This window comes from Micropterus salmoides, unplaced genomic scaffold, assembly GCF_014851395.1.
Source record: "Micropterus salmoides isolate LMB-PRFRI ecotype aquatic unplaced genomic scaffold, ASM1485139v1 Ms_hic_scaffold_2, whole genome shotgun sequence".
In the NCBI taxonomy this organism is placed as follows: domain Eukaryota; kingdom Metazoa; phylum Chordata; class Actinopteri; order Centrarchiformes; family Centrarchidae; genus Micropterus; species Micropterus salmoides.
The window spans coordinates 5,793,835-5,812,823 of NW_024041150.1; the positions used below are offsets into that span (position 1 = coordinate 5,793,835).

Consider the following 18,989-nt stretch of genomic DNA (forward strand, 5'->3'; position numbering starts at 1 on the left):
CGCACGAACCAAAGCTGAGAGAAAGACGAGCCAGAGGAAGAAGCTGAGAGAGGAGAAAGAAGAGGACTTGCCTGCTCAGAGGAGCTGAAGTGACAGCCTAAGAATAGCCAGAGATAGCACTGTTGCATTGTGGGGGGTGGAGGGGTGAGGCGGGGTGAGGCAGGGTGAGGCAGGGTGGGGGGGGTGAAGGGAAAAGGAGGGGGGGTGGACATATATGGTGTGAAAGGGGACACCAGGTATGCCAGGCTCGCCGTGATTCACCGGGGCTAATATAGACCGAGCAGATTCTTCTAGACTCCCCTCCCTCCCTCCCTCACCTCCCTCCTGGTCCGTTACGCCCAGGGTCTCCCTCGGACCCAATCAGGGACAACGCCGGGAAATGTCTCATTATCTTCGTGGTGATAAAGACGAAAGGCCACGAGTTAAGTGGCACCGATAGCCGAAAGGTCAGCAGCAGATGGGTTATTACAGCCAATCCCTCCACATGTCAGAGCTGAAGTTCCCCACAGCAAGGAGTCTTTCCAGGGATATTTTATCAAACAGAGTAACTGATGAAGCCTTTAGTGTATTTAACTTCAGATAAGTGTAATAAAAAGGCCAAGATGATGTTTCCCTTCATATAAATACAGACATTTCCACCATAAATTGGTGCAGAAAATGTCCCAGAATGCAGAAAATGAATGTTTGATGCTCAAAATCTTCTGGGGGGAGAAACCCCAGACCCCCCCAATCATATATTTAATCAGTGATTTTTACTTTAAATACTATTAGAATTTCTTCTTGTCTCGTGACCCCAATATTGTGCATGTTGTGTTTAGTGTTTCGTCACACCCCTAATCTGAGGCCCTTAAAGGACCGCCCCTTTTCAGCACAAAGTGCCGCCATGTGTGCCATTTCACAACGACAATGATGACGATAACTTCAATTAAGGCCAATGATTAAAATTTAATAGTAACATCACAAAGTGAGACCGTCACCTACTGCTGGCGATCAATCACTGCCAAGCAGCACAGCATAAGCTATACGCCATTCTTTATGTAGCACAGCTCCTTAATGCAGTCTCAACTTCGGCTAACTGTCCTATATAATAACAATAATAAAAAAAATTATAAAATATAAAAATAAATATTAAAAATAAAAGTAAATAAATAAAACAGTAAGCGTGTTTTAAAAAAATACAAATATATTAAAAATTAAAATAAAATAAGTAAATGAAACAGTAATAATAATATGTGTTAATATAATAATATATTAAAAATCTAAATAAAATTTTCTCGATTAATCAGTTTGGTCTATGAAATGTCAGACAATGGTGAAAAGTCAGTGTTTCCCAAATATCTTGTGTTGTCCGCGACCCAAAGATATTTATTTTACCGTCACCGAGGAGGAAAGAAACCAGAAAATATTCACATTTAAGAAGCTGGAACCATAGAATTTACTCAAACTGATTCATAAATAATCCAAATAGTTAAAAGTTGACAACTAATCAATTATTTGATTAAAAGTTTCAGCTCGATCCGGAAGACGTGCATCTTTAAAAACACCTCACAGATTTATAGCTTCATGTTTAAAAAGTCTCGCTGTTTATCAAACAAACAGGAGGAAATGGCGCATTTGTTGGAGACTACTTTCAGCGGCGGATGAATCCACATGTAGTGCTGTAGTGCTGTAGTGTATGTGGGGCTGAGTCAGACTAAACTACAGTGTTCACGGTGATGAAGGAACATGTCAGTGCAGCAGTGAGGCTCACTGATGGGTTTAATGGTCTCAGTGGCTCAGAGGACGATCAGATGTCGGGCTGTGAGACACTCAGGACTCGTTTTGACACAAGAGGAAACATAGAAAACAACTTGAATCACAGTCTCAGTGATTAAATAAATGAGGGTTTACAACTTGCAGTAGTGATGACAGCAGTCAAACTATAAACAGGCTGCGTCTGTCTGTGCGCTAACAGATGGCAGATTTACGGTCTTTTATTTTGGCAACAGGTGAGAATTCCCTGACACGAACACACAAACACTGCTGAGCTGTCAGCATGTGTGAGGTTTCCTGTACTGGCGACTGAAACATTTCTCTGTTTTAACCACACAGCTCGCATACAACTACACAACCCACAATCCCTCCTGTTATTTACTCTTCGTTTTTGTCGTCTTCTACGTCCAAACTAAAGCTTGAAAACTGAAGATTATTTATGTTGCTACAAACACAAAAGACAAAAGTGTGTTTTGTTTTGCATTTCGACTTTCATTTATCAACCGACAACTTCCGAGCTCAGACTTTTCACAATGATCATCATTGTTTATGTTGTATGAGTTTGAGTTTTCCAACAATGCTCATGAACACAACACTGAAACAATTAACTTATTAGTCGACTGACCGAAAATTAATACATTTACTGATTGATTAATTGTTGAAAAGTAATTTATGAAACACAAATGCCACCATTTTCTTTTCCCAAACGTTTCAAATGGGAAGATTTGCAGCTTGTCTGACTTTTACATCCTTGTAAACTTAATAATTTTGGCGTGATTGGATAAAACAAAACAACAAATGCAAAAGAAGCATAATTACATGATGGTAATTATAAAACGGGTAGGTCAAATCAAGCATTGTGATTGGTTCATAGTAATGATATAATGAGCGTATACAACAGGTATGAAGTCGAATTCAGTGGTTAGCACTATCGCCGCACAGCAAGAAGGTCGTGGGTTCAAACTCCGGTTCGACTTATAATCTCAGCTTCGTGGGGTCTCACGCCCCATTTACACCAGGTATTAAAATGCGATCTGATACAGATCTGTACTCAGAAACAGATACTTATTTACACACCTGAGCAACATGACGGTTCATGTGAAGGCGTGTTTGTGTCACCTGATGAATGTGAGTCCAGTATTCTCTCTCTGTTAGCTCTGTGTTTGGTCTCCACCAGCTCCTGAGGGAAATATCTGGCTCTTTAGCAGCTAAACGCTCCACCATGTTCACCAGCTGCTCTCTGACTGAGTCTGTCTGCTGTTCGCTGGTCGTATACAGCAGGTTTTTATGGCTTCTTCTCTGAAAATGACGCTCTGAGGGCGCCAGAGACTGACCCAGAGCAGGGAGGCTGCACGCTGTCACTAGTTAGTTTAGCTTTTCTGAATTATTCTAGCTCACAGTTTCAAGTTAAAACAACATAACTACATTTATACTGCTTTCCTTTTCAAGTTAAGAGGATTTGAATAGGTGGTATTATCCTCATTTTCAGGTTCAAAATCCTATTTAGGGGTTGTACCAGAACAGGTTTACATGGTTTAATTTTCAAAAAACACCATATTTTTTTCTCATACTGCACGTTGCTGCAGCTCCTCTTTTCACCCTGTGTTGAAGGCTTCGTTTTAGCTATGGAGTGATGCGTCTTGTCTCTACATGATCTTTGTTGGGAGTTGCACATGCTCAGTTCCTAGTTAAGGACTACTAGCCAATCAGAAGCAGAGTAGGGCGGGTCAGCGTGAAGCCCGTAAACACGGCGTCGGTTCAGCTGTATATCTGCTTACCAGCTTGGCAACATGGACTGGAGCGAGAGTTTCAGAGCGGTGAGTTATTAATCTGTATCCATAAAGTTTTAACTGAGCTCTGTCTCTACATCACAGGAACAACTTTATGTCCAGTGACGGCCTGGAGGGTAGCTAGTGTTTGGAAGGGAGAGGAGAGCTGTGTGCTGCAGCTCACTGTTTTTTCCACCTGTGTTTTTGAGGGCGTGTCGGAGTAGCGCATTTAGCTTCGGGAAGGGAAAAGGCTGGACTACAAACGAGCTGTTTTCAGTTCAGAGCAGAGTTTTCTAGGGCTGGGGCGTAGTCGACGTAATCGATTTCCTAAATACGTCGACTAGCATTACGTGCGTCGAAGCTTCGCTGCATCCCCCGGACAAGTTGCAGCTACAAGACCGCACCTTCGACCGTTTAAAGTTTGGGAGTATTTCAGACACTCAACAACCTGCTTCACCGTGAGCTCTGTGAACTGGAAACAGCTTCACTGCAGCACAACTGCTGTCTACGAATACGTGAAGTATCCCGGAGCGCTGACGGCAGCACTGCAAATCCTGTTCTGTCTCCACACGACACGTAGTCCGTTAAAATGTATTTTGTAAGTACTTCTTCATCTGCTTCATGTTTAAAGTAATTTCTGCCCCACTGCTGTCATGGAAACGTATGGTTAGACAGTGTGTCATCTAACGTTCATATTTTCTGTTTATTTAACGACCACGTATGAGCGAGAAAACAGCTGAGTCTAACATTACAGACAACCTGTGACTGTCTGTACGGTCTGTGAATCCTTTCAGCTGTTTTCTTTGCCCCACACTGATGCAGAAATACATTTGATTTTCATACTGCGTTACTCAATATTGAAATTAAGGCTGGGCAATTAAACAATAATGATAATTATCGCAATATAATTTTCCTCAATTTCAATATAATAAATGTTCAATATATCGTCAAAAAATATTTGGTTTAATTCATTTGAATTGCAAACAAATTAGCACTTAATATTTCTAATCTAAAACAAGCCGATTTGACATATATCGTGATAATTATCGATATCGAATTATATGAAATGTTTTTATCGTGATAACATTTTGGGCCGTATCGCCCAGCCCTAATTGAAATAAATCCCTGTCAGAATCATTTAAAGTTTGAAGTAAAGTAGCCTAATTAATGTCTGTTATTGTTTTTATTACAACACATCAGTGATGTGGAAATTTTGTCATTATTCTAATGTGCTTCATCAGGATGACTGAATAAAATATTGATTTATTGATAAGACATGTTTTTGATATTTATTTTGGATAAATTCTTATGTTAATCGAGTAATTGGCAACTTTTTGTTCTTTAGAATACATAAAAATAGTTGTTAGATTAATCGAATATTCGAAAAAATAATAGTTAGATTAATCGACTTGAAAAATAATCGTTATGTGCAGCCCTAGTGTTTTCTGTGGGAGATGTGAACTCCCTTTGGGCTGAACTTTGGGTTTTTCACTTTGCAAACCTGTTACATGCACAGAAAAGATATATAACTCAACAAAGGAGAGGGGAAAAAGCCAAAAAGCAGAATACCACCTCTTTAAATTCCAAATTCCTTTCAATTTACATGTCAGGTGCCCTCTCCACCGGTGGCACTTGTCCTTTCTAGTTTTGCACAAGTGCAGTCTAATTAGTTGATTATGTCCATGCTTCAACTTTGCCATGATTTAAAGAAGACAGTTATTCTCAAACTCCAAAGACACAGCAACACTTTTTTTCACCTGCTCCCGTCCCTGCACACCCGCCTTTTTTTCCCCACGTGACAACAGTCTGAAATAGTCAACACAATGAATCAGTGCGACTTTAACTTCCGAAAAACTCATATGAGTCAGAGCTTGTTGAGTTAAAAAGAAGAGGACATAACTAAATGGGGCTGTAATGATTTACTTTCTCTGCAGAGACTAACAGGCTGATCCCAGAGCAGCCAGATCTGCTCAGCGTGTTATATCACCGGCTAAGTTTAGACGCCTTTGTCACAGAGAGGAATCTGACGGAGACAGCTTTCCCGGGGTGCAAAGGACCACTGCACTTCTCACATATGTTTTTTCAAGATGTAACTGAGTAAGGGTTTCACTACTTAACGTTGTGTTTACTTTCACCAAGACGCACGTGCTTGAGGGTTGACAGACATGTTGAATGTTTTCTCTTCCTCATTAAACACTTGTAAAGCTGATATATATATTTTTAAAGATTTTAATTTGTGCATTATTTACTTCCATGTTTGCAGGCCGGCTCTTCCTCTTCCTTGCCTTTGTTGGTGCTACTTTTTGTTGTCGTTCAGCAGAATAACCCGCTAATAAAACCATTGCTTCATGGCACTACTGGTGTTCAGAAACTCCATCGGGTCCCTTTAACAGGACTGTATGATGATACTTGCAGGAGACTAATGGGTTTGCTGATCTGGATGGGGACGTCACGATTACCTGAGCACCAAGTTGACACCAGTATTCTGAAAAGATGACGGTTTTCGTTTTTCTACAGTGCCATAGCTACCGGGGATCCGACATGTGGCATGTGGCAGAAGGGCAGCTGCAGCGACAGCTCCGCCTCTACGTAAGTAACAGTAACAGCGAGAGTCGTGTATGGAAACGAAGGCTGGGTGATGTAGGAAAAAATTTATCACGATAAATCATTTCATATAAATGTCAAATCATTATTTCTTTCAGGTTTAAAAGTCTGATTTTTGCTCCTGAGTGAAATTTAATTGTGGTTTTAAACTTTTCTTTCTGGTCAGAACAAACACTTGATGCCGAACAGTGGATCACTTCACAAATCTGAGGCAGAACATTCAAAACTATTATGATAAAAAATCTTTTCAGTCCCTTTTCCTTTTAACAAAATTTATTAATTAATTGACAAATTAAGTGCTGATTCATTCATGATTCAAATGAATTAAATCAAACATTTATGGAACATGTGTTGAAAATGATATCTCGATAATTATCATTACTGTTTCATGGCCAAGCCGTAGTGGAAACCAGAGTCAAGTTAGTTTAATATTAAACATTCATCGGTTTTCGCTGCTGTTACCTTCATTAGCTCCGTGTCAGGTCTAAGATCACAGCAGGAGAGCTGATTCAGGCAGACAGTCTGGATCAACTCAAAACCACCAAAGGTGACGAGGCAGTTTGCAGCTCTAAGAACTGAACGTCTGTCCAACGCTCCTGTTACTGCAGGAGCAAAACGATCCATTTCTAACTGTGAAAATGACCACCCTTAAATATTTCACACCTGTGAGTTTGTAGAAAAGTAATGAATTAATTCTTTATGTACATTGCAAGGGTGTAATTTCAACAGCTTGCTCATTTATGAATTTATTGACATCAAACCACCTCTCATCTGTCCTGGACATCCTCTCACAGCTGTTAGTTGTTCAAATGTTTTTGTTTGTTTTATACCGTGGTATCGAGAATTTCACTGGTATTGGTACTGACCACTAAATTTCATCATTATTCAGTCAGTTGCACAGTATTCTGTTTCATTGTTTCTATTCTATTTTAAACTCGTCTTATAGCTTCTAATCTGATTTCCTCCAGGTGTATTCAGCAATTTTACAACTCCAGATGTCTCTGCGATTGCACCCCATGGTAGTTCCAGACCACAGAGAGGGAGCACAGATGCACGAAAACTTCCAGCGTAGGACTTATAGATAAATATTCAACCGTTTCAGACAACATTACATGTTCATCAAGCTGAAAACGAGGCTGTTCAGACGCTGTTCAGAGGAGGAACTCTTTACATTTCAATGACTCCGTGACCTTTCCTCTACCGCCGCCCTCAGGACAAACTTCAAGCTCCGCGACCGGTGAGACTGTGAGAACAGGTAAACCACGGGGATAATGTGGCTGTGATCAACCCTGCAGCCCTGGAAGTATTGATTTCAGTTCAGAACATCTCAGTGTTTCAAGTTCAGAAAACAAACTGAGTCGACTGCTCGCTGCTCTTTATAGACAGCAGGCAAAACCATTCAGGGTGTTTAACAGAGTGTGTGTGTTTGATGAGGGTGGTGTGATAGAGGATCTCTCTCTCAGCATTAACAACGCGTAACTAACCTCAGAGCATGTGTGAATAGTTTGTTATTTAAACAGCTTCTTAATTGAGCTGCCTCGTTAAGTTAAAGGTCAGCTCAGTCTGAAACAGAAGGGAGGGAGGGAATAGCTGTCGATAGCTGTAAAATACTCTGTTATGTGTAAAAGTCCTGCAGTGAAAGTGTTACTGCAGTAAAAGCAGTGCTCGAAGTGGGCCGGTACGCCAAAGTGGGCTCACCTGCTCCCGTTCTCGCCTACCTGCTAAGAGACGAGGGAGAAGAGAAGCTTGCGTGCCTTTAAAGAAGCCGTGTGCAGAAAGTAGCCGACCAATCACAGCCTTGATGGGGCGGGATATTTAAAAATATTGACATATAGGTGTCATTTCCCCTGGAGACGCTGGGGACAGGTCAGAATCTGAATGTCTCTACCACTTTTTGAAAGCTTTTGTTAAAAATGTTCTGAAAAACCAACCTGTTCTCCCTCCCAGACTCAGTCACATACGGACACATGGTCAAGACCCATCGGCGTCAGTTTGTAACGCACTGGGCATCCTCATAGCGTCATGGTCAGCGCAGTGGGGGAAGCCCTGTAGCGTCAGTTTGTGACGGTAAAGGCAGGTATTTGATATTTAACAGAAAAGACTGAGTAAGGAGACTCGGACCCGGACTTTGAACCCGTCACAGAAACAAAAAGTGAACGTTAAATATGTTTATTTAGGCAAAGTTACGTAAGTTGGCGTAAGTGACGCTAGTTAACTTACATGTTAACTGACGTACGTAGTTATTTTAACCCTAACCATGATCTTTTTCTAACCTTAACCAAGTAGTTATTGTGCCTAAACCCAACCAAATTTCAACGTTTCACAACTTTAATAACGTGGCGTTTCAGAATGGCGATGTTTTGAAACGCTAGCGTTGCTAACTTGACCGTGGAGCCTTAAACGTCTGAAAATGACGCCAAAGGGCCTTGACCAAGCGTCAATATGTGATGAGTCGGGAGTGAGAATATCAAATAACAAATGAAACGATGCACAGTAAGAAACTATGCAATGCAACTGAAATATGGAAGAAACAAATGTGCACGGTCCAAAAAAAGTAACTTAAGCCAAACAACAAGCTGCTGATCACTGCTTTGTATTCCATTATATTTTTATATTTTGAATTGTCACCTGTCACCTTAATTTTGTTTCCCTTCATATACATAAAAAAAATTCCACCATAAATGACCCAAATGTGCCGTCACACCTCTAATCTGAGCCCCTATGTCTTCACCACTTTACAACACAAACTCATTGTTCTGCATGAAGGGTTAGAATTATGACAAGTTAGTACTGAGCGTTAACAAAGACTAACCACCATGTACAGCATTTTTCTTGCTCTATAATTTATATTGTAGCCCTAGTTAGTGGTCCAAATAATGTGTGACCTGTAAATAATGTATTAATATTATACTAACATTACATAATACATACTGTGTGTTTAAAGTTATAATATTTACTAACAGTAATGTATACTAGTTTCTCCTTCAGGTTGAGGATAGTGCTGCAGGGGATTCTTCTTCCTTCTCATTAACATAAAGCAGGATGTTGCTGCTGCAGCTCATTCTGAACTGTTTAGTTTCAGACTGCAGCTGATGATTCTTTTCATTCTGGATCAGTCTGCTGATAATTTCCTCCATCAATTGATTGATTGTTTGGTTTGTAAAGATTCTGCCCTCAAGCAAAAATTAGACTACAGTTACAAGACGAAATGTTTACATAAGAGAAGCTGAAACATCAGAGGTTTTACAGGAAAAGTAAAATAAACTATTATCAAAGAAGTTTGTCCATCGACTTACTGATAATTTAACAGGTGTATTTCCCAGGACAGGGTTCTGCTGGTCTGGCTGTTTGTGTTTATGACACCATAGTTTGTTAATGCCGGTGTTCCTGACATGTCACCGCGGCTCTGACACATGAATGAAGACAGTGTTGTGTTCACCTCGTGTCTCAGGTGATCTGCAGACAGACACCGCCCACCTGCCGGCTGCTTCCCGTAGGCTGCTCTACTCCTCCCAGCAGGGACGCCCCGTGCACAGAACTCAGCGTCCACCCTGGAAACAAGACCAACACAACATGTGAGTCTGCCCACCTGCGGAGCTCACCTCGGGCCTCAGACCTGAAGAAGCAGCAGCTTCAGCGGGTGGAGGTTCCCTGTGTGACCCGGCCGAGGGAGCTGTGAGCCGGGCGGGCGGTGCGACCTGTGATGATGATGATGATGAAGAAGAGATTAAGTTTGAGCCAGCAGAGGCACGCGGACAGAAACAGGTGTTTAACCCTTAGAAAGGGGAATAACCTTCTTCCCGCTGTCTCTCTCTCTCTCTCTCTGCAGCTCCGCGAACCGTCACAGACCGACCGGGACAGCCAGCGGTGATCCGGCTCCGGTGCCCGGCCCGGGCAGAGAGCAGGAGGGAGGCCGAGGGGAGGAGGAGGAGGAGGAGGAGAGGGGGGTGTTAACGGTGGATTTTCATTAGCAGGATTTTTATTTAAAGAGGCAGCAGCCTGAGAGACTACCGACAGGTGACTAAAATAGATTCAGGAAATAAAGGAACTAATTCATCTCCTCTGTAGGCTACTGCAACATGTACACTGAATAGATTTATTAAGTGTTATTAATAAATACTGAAGGCTAAAAAATACACTTTATATGGTGAGAGATCAACACACTGCAGCTTTAGAAAACACATTATCGTCTTCATCAGTTTGATTTACAAACATGCTGCACATACAGGAAATACAAGTGTTTTCAGAGCTGAACACATACTAATACTGCTACTGCGTACTCAGTCAGTAGCCTATGGACTGAATACTGCAGAGCCTACTGCGGCCCCATCCACACTACTCCGTTTTAGTTTCCAAACGGAGAATTAAAAGGAATACGATCTCCATCCACAGCAGCGTTTCAGAGTCGATCTCAGTCTACATTAAAACGACTGAAAACGCGCAGCTGGGACCCGTTCAGGTGCACTGGGCACGCGCGAAGCAGATGGTCTATTCCGTAGCTACAGAAGCTTTGGCGAAAGAATAAATAAATACAGACTAGGGGAGAGCGGGGTATGTTGTCACACTTTTCACACTGTCTAATATTTACTGGGCACCGTACATCACAATGGTGCAAATGTCACACCAAATGAAAGAATGAAGTCTTTGGCAGACGATTAGTATTCATCACATCTTCATTTCTCATCTCATTATGGAGCTGTAGACTGTTGAATAGAGAGTGTGCACTTGTGACAATTGGCCTCATCGGCAGGGAAGTTTTCACACTGCATTATCCAACAGTTAGAAACTTGTGAATATTGATTTCAATTTCAAATTGTAACCAGAACTAAATATAAAATCAATCAACAATCAAGCCAAGAGAATTTGGAAAGTAAATAATTTAATTCAAAACACAAATGTTGGCAGAGCACACATTAAGTGGCACAACCTCTTTCTTTGAACTTTAAAATCCAACGTTCTCTGGAGTGCAAATAGATCTGTGGTAATTGAATATAATGCTGCAGATAACTTTATTAAATGTGTAACTTCTTGACTAAACAGATGTGGTGTTTAAACACACTAATGCAACTAATTTCGCTTTTCTATACAACGTATATATGTATCTGACTAATCAGACATGTGTTTAGAGTCACAGTTCTGGCACACATAAATTGCCTGGCCTGAGGTGCAAACATCGCAGGCCCATTTGTTGCGTTTCACACACTTGTTTGGAATACCGTATGAAAAAGACTCCACATAGATGAGGCCAAAAGAGATGTCAGCGGCTTGTCAAATCCTGTAAAAATCCATAGCTGTACTTCTGATTGATTTGTTCTTCAACTTCACCTGCCTGAATGCCTTTAACATTATGTCAGTTGGTGTGCTGCCATTCTCTGTCTTCTGTTGATAATTATCTTCCTTCCTTCAAAAACACATTCCTCCATGCAATTACAAATTAATTACAAGCTTATTTGTCTACTACCCTGGTTGCCTAACTAAATTAATAACTGTATGATGTAGTGTGTGTGTGTTTTTATCTACTAACACACTACAGCACGGCACCAGACCATATATACTCTTTCATGGCTGCTGCTGTAAACTACAGTGCATAATATTCTATTTACAGTATCATTTAATACTGGTGTCAGAGGTAATTACACAGTTTCACAAAGTCACTGAGACAACTGACATGTGTGCTAATGTCAGCTAAATCTCAAGGTTAGCTTAACATAGGACTTCACTTTGAAGTATTAAAAGACACTTTATTGTCTTCTCTACTTTGTGTAAAGTTATCATTTTCAACATTCATACCTAATAAGGTTGGAATACATAAATTGTAAAGTGCAAATGTTTTACTTTTGAAGCCAAAAAATAATAAAATTGTGCTCACCTCAGATTAGAGTGATGATGACCACAAGTTGAACATAGAAAAAAAAGTCACACAAAATGGCGTTTTGATTTTTGACATAGAGCCTCTAGTGTTGAAGCAGTGTGACAACTTACACACGAGACATCTTATCCCGCTCTATCCCTAAGCATCAGGCCATTTTTTTTGTTCCACGGATCAATAACGAGCTGGGACTGTTACTGAATGTAACAGGGGAATGTCGACATGCACAGCACAAGTGTAGGCAGATGAGTGTTATTTGCACGGTGCAGAATATTTTAATATGATGTCAAAAACCCGGTCAGCAGTATTGTGTTTCTGCTTTGCAAGACCCAATTAGAGAGCCGAGTGTGAGCGGCTGCGTCATTGTTTATAAAGTCCTCCGTTTTGGCCCGTCTTCACTAAAACGCCCTCCGGAGTTTTGAAACGCAAAACGGGGTCAGCAGCGTTTCCAAACTTCTCAGTTTTAGGTCTTCGTTTTCATCGTTGTAGTCTGGACGGGAGGTGCAAACATAGCAAAAGGTCTCCGCTTTAATTCGAAAACGCAGTAGTGTGGATGAGGCCTCAGTACTCAGTATGCAGCTACTCCATACTGCATACTCAATCATTGTTGATCTTCCAGTGTCATTTTAAGGCAAATTAAAGTGATTTAATATTTTAGTCATACAGTACATTATATGCAGATGGGAACAAAAAATTACTTTATTTATAGAGCACTGATCAAACAACAAACAAAATGCTTCACAAGACACACATGAAATACCAGAGCGGATGATAAAATACAAGAGGGCAAATTAAGATAAAAATAGAAATCAAAATAAAATATAACAAACTACACAGCTATCTAGTGTTAGATAACTTAGTATGTTGGATGAAATGTACATTCACCAGCAAACTGAGTTTAGAAGGGGATCAAATTCATGGTTACTTCACCCCTCACTCCTCCCAGCTCCACCCTCTTGTCCAAATGTGGTCACTTCTTCCTGAAAATTGAATTAATATAAAGGCTCCCAAACACACCATGTGTTTGTTCATGTAGGGTACAGTAACCAGAAGGTACTGTTCAATCAAGTGTGAAACAGGCGCTTTAACCACTAAGCCACAGCGCCAATGCTGATTGTTAACCGATAGGTTCAGTGTGTTAGTTTTAGTGGCATCTAGTGGTGTGGGCTGTTAATTTCAACCAACGGCTCAGCCAACACTCCCCCCTTCCTTTGCAAGCGCGTAGGAGAAGCTACGGTGGCCGACTCGCTCTGTCTGCTTTTTTGCTAAATAATTAGCACACAGTTTGTCACCAAAGAATTTGTTGAGTGAGGAACTGAACAGAGTTCTTACAAACAAAAGCAAAAAAGGTTCTGGGTGGAGAAATAAACTCCCCCAGTGTTGTACAGTGGGGAGAAAGTATACAAAGTATCTGATACACTGCTAATTTTGCAGGTTTTCCTACTTACAAAGCATGTAGAGGTCTGTCATTTGTATCATAGGTACACTTCAACTGTGAGAGACGGAATCTAAAACAAAAATCCAGAAAATCACATTGTACGATTTTTAAATAATTAATTTGCATTTCATTTGTGTAGCTCTTGTAGACATTCTGTGGCCTTTTTCTTGTATCTGCTGGTTGGGTCTCGCCTCAGTGTCTCATATGTGTTTGGTCCATGTACATTTTGATAGTTTGTTTTTTTGTTTGAACCACAGAACAAACAAACGAGAAAACCACCTTTTTTTCGTTTGTCATTTCAAACCAAAAACGAAGAAACGAAAAAAAAGAGCCGTTCTCCCGTTTTTGGTTTCTGAATCCAAAAACGAAAAACGACTAAACCAAATTCAAATAATGGTCCGATTTTGTTTTTTTGAAATTCCTATTTTTATTTCTCCCTTTGAAGATAGACGTTAAGAAAGTAAAGACAGGTGGGCCAGGTGACCCGGAAGTAATGGTAAACATGTTAAAATAAAAGCCAAGCTTTTAGAACGGTTGGATCTGTAGCATTATGCAGCACTAACGTTATACCAGCTTGATGTTAGATGAAAATAAATACCTGGACCGAGAAAAATACGTTAGCAACAGTATGATTACATGCGCTATAATATTGTGCATTTATTCATGTAAGCAGCGGTCAGGAGTCACATTTTTTAAGCACATTGATTAACAAACTCCCATGGCCAAAAGAAGGATTTACCACTGTGCTATACTGTGTGAATCTTTCTTCTCCATACACATTCCAGCGTGTATAACATATAACACTGCCATTGTGTAATGCAAGTGAAGAGAATCCATTCAAATCCATCAACATATATAGCACATACATACTTTCAGTGGCATTGAATGTACAATCTATGGCTGCAGAACATATATTAATATAATCTATACCCATAGATTGTACATTCAATGCCACAGAAAGTATGAATATATGTTGAATAAATATTGGATGGAAAAAGCTGTTTGGATTCTCTTCACTTGCATGACACAATGGGGGTGTTATATGTTATACACACATGTGTATGGAAAAGAAAGATTCACACAGTATAAAGCAGACTGGTAAATCCTTCTTTTGGCCAGATGGTGACATTAGGACATTTCTGATGTGAGCCAGTGTTAGAACCAGGTTAGAACAGAGGAGCATGCAGGTTTAACTCTGGGCTGAGGGTGAATGATGAACATGATAACTAGGCTGCAAATAAGACATAAATATTAAAAAACCAAATGAAATGAACAACAATAAATAAATCTGTATGAGTAACCTGGATTCAAAACATTTACTAAAGACACTAACCGGGCCTTCATTTAAATCCTGCCACCTGCTGGTAGAAAGGGGAAATAGCTTGGTTCATTACAGTGGAAACCACATTAAATATGATTTAATATTAAAAATATAGCGCTGACATTAACAACTCTGCACACACAATAAGTTCTTAGGTTAACCTATATTAGCCTACCAACTGTACTGCACCAAACAATGTGCTTAAAAAATGTGACTCCTGTTTACATGAATAAATGTTTTGAAGTATGGACTGTTTGTATTTTGGTTGAAATTTTGTACACAGACACAAACAGACTAACCACATACCTTAAATGGGCTGAGCCAAAGTTTGAACCCACATCTCGAGATCGCCTGGCGGCATCCTTCCCCGCTGGACTATCTTCGGTACCAATGAAGACAGGAATCCGGAGAGATGAAGAAGATCAGACTGAGGGAGGACCCTGCAGAAGATTCTCCTCCATCAGCCTGGAGAGGAAACTCTGGATGGATGGACTTTCTGGCTTTTGAGCTTATAATCATTTATATGTTTATCAAAACGTGTCTGCTTAGAATATAGTGTTTTTTGTTGGTAATTGTTATTCTTGTGATGGTGTTTTATCATTGACACCATGAGTGAAGAGACTGTTTCATTTGATAAGAGCTGCTGAATTTTGGCAGCACAGCAGTGTTGCATGTAGCGTCACTTTTTGTCCGCGCTCACATCAATTGAGCTACCCTGTATGGCCCACGTACGGGGTCCACTACCAGCCGGGGCCCTGGGGGAGCCGCAATATGGTATGGTTGTTCCTTCTGTCTTTATTCCAAGGGAAGAAAGGATTTAAATACACATCTGTTACCAAACCAGCTTCTAAACCAGCAGAGCTACCAGAACTTTCGGAGCTCAGAAGTTCACTAGTCGAGGTTCCTGGTGAAATGAAAAGAAAAGTTTGAATGAACTTCTCAGACATTCTTGTTAATATAGTATACATATATATTTTCACAACAAACATACTATGCGGTCAGAAAGGGCGAAACACTAAGTTTTTCATCATATTTTATATCAATAAGATCAAAGCAGGGCATCCTCACTAAGTAACGATTAAACATTGTAGACATTAAGAATTCCTTAATGACAATAAAGGGCTTAATGATATAACGGGCTCATAACAAAAACCAACAGATTCTTATTTTAGGTGATTATACATTAATACAGACTACATTTTACTTCTGCCAATCTCTCTCACAAACATCACATCTGTAGCAGCAAGGCACTGCTGGGAGTTGAACCCAGGATCTGCTGTTTACAAAGGTTCAGTGTGTAGTATTTAGTGGCATCTAGTGGTGAGGGTTGTGAAATGCAATAAACGACTCAGTCACCGCTCCCGCCTCCCTCTCCAGGAGACGCTACGGTGGCTGACAAGCTCTGTCGGCTCCTGGGCTAAATAATACGTGTGGTCCTCCATTTGTCCAAATTTCCCTTCCGGCAACCGGCAAACCCAAACTTGTCCATGGGATTGCCAGTCAGAGAAGCATGATTCGTCACTCCAGAGAACACGACTCCTCTGCTCTAGTATCCAGTGGCGGCGTGCTTTACACCTCTGCATCCGACGCTTTGCATTGCACTTGGTGATGTAAGGCTTGGATGCAGCTGCTCGGCCATGGAAACCCATTCCATGAAGCGCTCTACGCACTGTTCTTGAGCTAATCCCGAGGCTGCAGTTTCAGGAACCCCGCAATCCTGCGATCGCAGTTCTAGGACCGTAGTTCTTTTGCGATAGCGCCATCTAGTCGAGCGGTGGTGGTAATGCACAGCAACATGAAGGAGGTTAACCCTGTCTGTAGGTTTCTGTAGTGTTAACCGGTTGACATGCATATGATGAATAACCTAGGTTTAGGCAAACACCCTGTGATGGTTGTGGTAAGGGGAATTGGCTTTGGGGGGCTTTCAAGAGTAACACTGCTAGCTAGCTCGCGCAAAGTAAACAAGGGTCGCTGTCCTGAAACTGCATCCTCCGGTACTGCAGCTACAAACTACTCGGTCAGGGCTTCTGGTTTGCACCCAGATGGTACGGGTGTGGGACAAGGTGGTGTAGTTGCTCCTTCTGTCTTTATTCCGAGGGAAGAAAGGATTTGAATCCACGTCTTCTCTGTTACCAAACAAGATGATGCCCATGTAGGGGACAGTAACCATAAGGCTCCGCTGGGATTTGAACCCAGGATCTCCTGTTTACTAGACAGGCACTTTAACCAACTAAGCCTGCATAATTGCTGTTTTCCTTAAAAATAAAGATGACTGAGCCTTTATAGAGTTGATTTACCAGCTTCTAAACCAGCAGAGCTACCAGTACTTTCGGAGCTGCATAAGATCAGAAGTTCACTAGTCGAAGTTCCTGGTGAAATGCAAAGACAAGTTTGAATGAACTTCTCAGACATTCTTGCTAATCTAGTATACATATAGAGAGGCTCTATATGTGGCTCAACACAGAAGGGCCAACTCCTCATGTCAAGACTCTGCAGTCTTCTTACATCTGAAGGACAGAGGACACTCGTTTGAGGACCACCAGGTGCACATTTTAGACAGGGAAGATGGATGGTTTGAAAGAGGTGTCAAGGAAGCCATCTACACCCGGGTCGAGAAGCCGTCATTGAACCGAGGAGGGGGTCTACGCCACCACTTATCCCCCACTTACAATGCTGTCCTTTCATCTCTTCCCAGGAAACTCAACAAACGTAACCTATTGGCCTCAGGTGAAGATACCAACGATGGTCGTTCAGTCTCGGCCACCGGTAGTCCTAACGACTGTAACCACTGTCGTCACAGCAACCAGGAACACTAACGAACCAGCGGTATCGATGACCCTGGCCAACGACCCCACTGAGGTTAAATAGGTGAGTTTCCCTGCCAGTCAGTCAGAACTGAAGAAGTCCTTTGGATGAGGGACGAAACGTCTTCCAATATGTTCAACCAAGTGCAGTTGCCCTTGATTTTAACCTTCGTTGGATAGTATACATATAGATTTACACAGCAAACACATACTATGCAGTGAGAAAGGGTGAAACACTCAGTTTTTCATCATGAATAACATCTAAGCAGGGGATCCTCACTACATAACAGATTAAACATTGCAGACATTAAGAATCTGTAACGACAAGGCACTGCTGGGAGTTGAACCCAGGCTCTCCTGTTTACAGACAGGCGCTTTAACCACTAAGCTACAGCGCCTCGGCCTTGCCTTGTGGCCAGACAGATGTTGAGTGAGGAACTTACGGCGCTGCCGGCAACGCGTGAGTTGAACATTTTCAACTTGAGCAAGAAGGTCACATGATGCTGAGCCGCGATAGCCTATCAGCGTTGAGATTGTCCGGACGTTCCGACGGCCTCAGAGCGTTGTGTGGAGAGACCAGGCAGAGCGGGGGATTGAAACTCTGCTGGCCGGCGGAGAGCTGCTAAACTTGGGGGAGAAGAGCCGGGAGCAGCGCTGCAGCTTTTGGACAAATAAACACCTGTAGTCCGTCTGGTTTATGCTATGAGAACTACGCCGTTTGCTCGCGGGAGGAGCTCAGAGTTACCTGCTTTTATTAAATTAGCTGTTTACTTTAGTTTTTGGGATTACAATGTTGATTTATCTTCACTCGAGCTTCTCAGCAGCTAGCTTCCGCGCACGTCCGGTCCCACTGTTGTTGTTAGCGTCGGTTGGCACCCAGAGCTCTGTTGGACTACTACTTCATATTTATATCAAAACCGGACAAATCTGGACATTACTTGGAGAAAAGAAAGCGAGGAAGTTGAAGTACCTGGTGAGTTCAGAAAATATGTGTCTGTAACTTTATACCAGCTATCGTTGTACTTTACTGTGAACAAGTTAGCATAGCGTAGCCCTGATCAATCCAAACTACATTCAGAAAACAAACAATTTAGAAGTTGTTGTCATGCTGACTTGTTGACAGAAGTGACAAAGCATGAATTTATATGTTTAACAAATCGGCATCATATTGTAGTTATTTCAGCATCAGTTTGATCCGTTTAATGTCATTTAATCACAGCAAAATGTTAACTTTGGATTCATACAGCTGTAGTAGCTGCCACCTAGTGGTGAGCGTGCAGATTGCAACCAATGATTACCACTCGCCTCACCCTCTACTTCCAAGCGTTGTGGGAAACTATGGGTGCGCGGAACTCGCCAAGCTCCTCTCTAGAGCCAGTGTCCATTCTGGGCTACTGTATAAAGACGGCGGACTCTGTGGAAGACGAGGCGC

The 18,989-nt window shown here is 41.5% G+C and overlaps 1 protein-coding gene across 4 annotated transcripts in view; it reads right to left on the reverse strand.

Moving 5' to 3' along the window:
* LOC119913196 (LIM domain-binding protein 3-like) overlaps positions 1 to 9,808 on the reverse strand; it is a 65,780-nt gene extending 55,972 nt beyond the window's left edge. For 3 of the 4 annotated variants that reach the window (XM_038732551.1, XM_038732550.1, XM_038732548.1), the window contains exon 1: positions 10 to 90. The gene's annotated coding sequence lies outside the window, so the exon portion shown is untranslated. Of the gene's footprint in view, positions 1 to 9; positions 91 to 9,564 lie in introns of those variants that run through there. The other variant, XM_038732549.1, reaches the window with a different exon arrangement.
* Between the last annotated feature and the right edge of the window lie 9,181 nt (positions 9,809 to 18,989).